A 3508-nucleotide genomic window follows, 5' to 3' on the forward strand; every position below is an offset into this window, starting at 1 on the left:
CAAGGGCCAGCTGGCCCCCACGCAGTCCATCCCTGCGGACAGGAAGCACCCAGCCCCGGCCAAGCTCCCGGCAGCGTGAAGCACTTTTTCAGAACCGCACAGCCGCTGTCTAACGACAGCCGCTCGCATGTGTCTCTGAACGAAATGCCGCCTCCCGGAATCAGGACCCACTTCAAAGGCAGCATCTGCCTCCGTGGCCCGCGGCTGAGGGAGGGCGGTTTCTGGGCGCCACAGACCTCCCGCAGCTGCTCATCGCTGCACTTCTCGGGACCTCGGCTCGCGGTGTCCTCTGGCCCCTCGGCTGACGAAGGGACAGGAGGCCTGCACGAGATGAAGGACTTCAACGTCCCCGTCACCCCACACCTTGGGCCAGGCACCCTGGGAGCAGCCTGCGGGGTGAGAAGCGGGGTGCGCCGGGCAGACGCGCCGTCAGGGCGCACGGCGGGCAGGACTGGGCAGAAGGAGCAGCGAACCAGCGTCGTGACCTCATCCAACTTCACGGGCGCCTTTGAAGCCGACTAAGCCGTTCAAAACCATCACAAACAGAGGCAGCGGGGACCCTGCGCCCTCCACGGGCCACGGGCTGGAGGAGGGGACGGGTCCTTGGGCCGGGGGTTCCCTGCCGCTGTGGCCGTGAGGAGGGGTCTGCGCAGACCCCGCCCGCACTCACACCAGGCGGCACTGCTTCCCCACCGCAGGGTCCCCGGTGCCGTCTGTGCTCCTGCCGTGAGCCACCACTTGTCCTTCTAGAAACATCCACCCTAACTAAACCCTTTGCCTATTCTCCTCAGGTTCCAGTGCCTTTCTTATTAACTTCTAGGAGCTCCTCATATACTGGACATTAGCAATAGCTCTGCCTTTCCACCCACCTGACAACACTGGTCGTGAGCTTCCCTGGAGAGAACTCTTTAACCGGGAGGTGACCACTCCCAGACGGATTCACCCTAAGACCCTGGCTCTTCTGAAATGCCCCCTCCCCCGAGATCACAAAGATATTCCACTCTACTTTCTTCTGTAATTTCATAGTTTTTCAAAAATGTGCATGGAGTTTAACTCTGCACGTCGTGCGAAGTTGGGCTACGACAGTCTGTTTAGCGAGTCTAGTTGGCCAAACTGACTCTGGGAGCATGTCCCTCTGCAGCAGCGGCACCGCTCGCCACACCGCAGCCTCCGTGTTCGGGCATCCAGGTCCGGGCTCCCCATCCTGCGTCGCCAGGCGGGTCCCGCTCCACCCGGCTGGTTACCAGTTCTCCCACCAGCACCACATTCTCCCTCTGGTTTGGCTGGTATTCCGTTTACTGTGGTCTTTTAATACCCTGAGTACGCGGGAGGGGATTTTCCTGTTTGGTCTTCTTTTACAAGAATTTCTAGGTTATTCATGCACCTTTACTTTTCCAAATGAATCCATTTCTTGAGTTCCTGAAAGAAATCTTACTGGAATTCTTATTGAAATGATCAATTAATCTGGGACAAATTGATATTTTTACAACATTAAACTGTTGGATCCATGAGCATGATGTATCTTTCCATTAAAGTTTCCTTTGGGGCACCTGCGTGGTTCTGTAGGTTGGGTGTCCGACTTCAGCTCTGGCCCTGATCTCACAGTTCTTGGGTTCAAGCCCCGCGTCGGGCTCTGTGCTGACAGCTCGGAGCCTGGAGCCTGCTATGGATTCTGTCTCCCTCTCTCTCTGCCCCTCCCCTGCTCACACTCTCTCTCTCAAAAATAAACATTAAAAAAATATTTTTTTTAATCTCCCTTTATGTTCCGTAACAGTTTAAAAATTTTCTTAGGAAGGTTGACTTCTACACACTGAATGGCTGTGTATCTGTCTGGGAGCCTTATTCACGTCACATTGCCCAGCTGTGTGCGGGCGAGGAGAGAAAACCCCCAAGAAGTGCAGGCTCCCCAGGAAGCCGCCTCCTGCACCGCACCCTGGGCTTCAACAACGTCTCTGCCACTTCCGCTCCACTCTCTCCATAGATAATTGCATCACATGAAAACAACCATCTCTGTCTCTTCTCTTTACCTCTATGCCATGTTCCTTGTGTTTATTTTTCTTGTCCTGTATCTTCGACCAGGACGTATGCTGAAAATTAGCAGGGATAATGGCCGACCATGTCTGGATCCTAATCAGAAAGAAATTTTCTTTTTTTTCCTTTTAATTTTTTTAATGTTTATTTATTTTTGAGACATAGAGACAGACAGAAAGTGTGAGTGGGGGAGGGCCAGAGAGAGGGAGACACAGAATCGGAAGCAGCTCCAGGTCCTGAGCTGTCAGCACAGAGCCCGACACAGGGCTCAAAGTCACGAGCCACAAGATCAAGATCTGAGCCAAAGTCAGACGCTCAACTGTCTGAGACACCCAGGCGCCCACATAACGCATTTTTCACACACTCCTAAATTAAGTAAACCTTCTAATACTTTAGGACACTCTGCATGCAGATGTATTAGCAAAGGAGGCTTAGATCCTTCTTTCTCCTCGGACTTGAACGTGTTCCCTTTGCCTGGCGTGTCCTGCCCTGCCCTCCTTCTGGACATGAGGTCTGGCCTCATGCGACGCCCCCCGGAGGCCTCCCGCCCACCCAGAGCTCTGCCAGTCACAGCCGACCACGTAGTATATGTGAGGTGGCTGCTGATCCGCGTACTCACTGTTGGTCTCTCCTGACACAAGTGAACCAGAGCACACGTGCTCCCTGCCCCCCAGGCCCCCGTGTGCGCTTACCGCCCACAACACGACAGCAGTCAGTAAGATGCATCTCCCAAGTGCACGTGGGGACTCGGTGTGCGGACATCAGCAGCAATCCGAAGCACGGATCGTGCCAGTAGTAGGCAAGGGGCTGCCTGAAGGGTTCCGTGAGCAGCTGAAATTCCCTACAGAGGCTAAATGACACTTATGTTCAGGCGTGTGTGAGAGAGAGCAAGACAGAGAAGAAAGGATGTGCCTAAAATCAGAAAACCACAGGCAGGCATAGGGTCTTCTAACATCTATCAGGAAGTAGATCTCGGAGAACCCTTGCACCAAGCAGCCATCAGGACACGGCTTTGAGCCCTCACCCTGCACAGCAGCCTGGCGAAGGGGAGACATAAGCTGAATTGCTCAGTCCTTTTTTTTTTTTTTAATGTTTATTTATCTTTGAGAGACAGAGAGACAGAGCACAAGCAGGGGAGGGTTAGAGAGAGAGGGAGACACAGAATCGGAAGCAGCTCCAGGCTCTGAGCTGTCAGCACAGAGCCCGATGCGGGGCTCGAACCCATGAACCGCGTGATCATGATCTGTGCCCCCCAGACGCCCCCCGAATTCCTCAGTCTTGAGGAGCTGCAATTCCGTTGGTGAGAAGTGTGTACAGCAAGCAGCTGGATGGCGGGCAGGGCCAGTCTAAGGACGTCATGATCACTAACGGGAGGAGGCAGTGAGGACCTGGGAGCGACTGAGAAGCTCACACAAAGCGGCTTCCTTTGTCGGGGGGGGGAGGCTGGCAGAGGGCGTGGGGCAGGCAGCGTGGCCCG

The sequence above is a fragment of the Crocuta crocuta genome, unplaced genomic scaffold (genome assembly GCF_008692635.1).
Source record: "Crocuta crocuta isolate KB4526 unplaced genomic scaffold, BGI_CrCroc_1.0 scaffold408, whole genome shotgun sequence".
Classification (NCBI taxonomy): domain Eukaryota; kingdom Metazoa; phylum Chordata; class Mammalia; order Carnivora; family Hyaenidae; genus Crocuta; species Crocuta crocuta.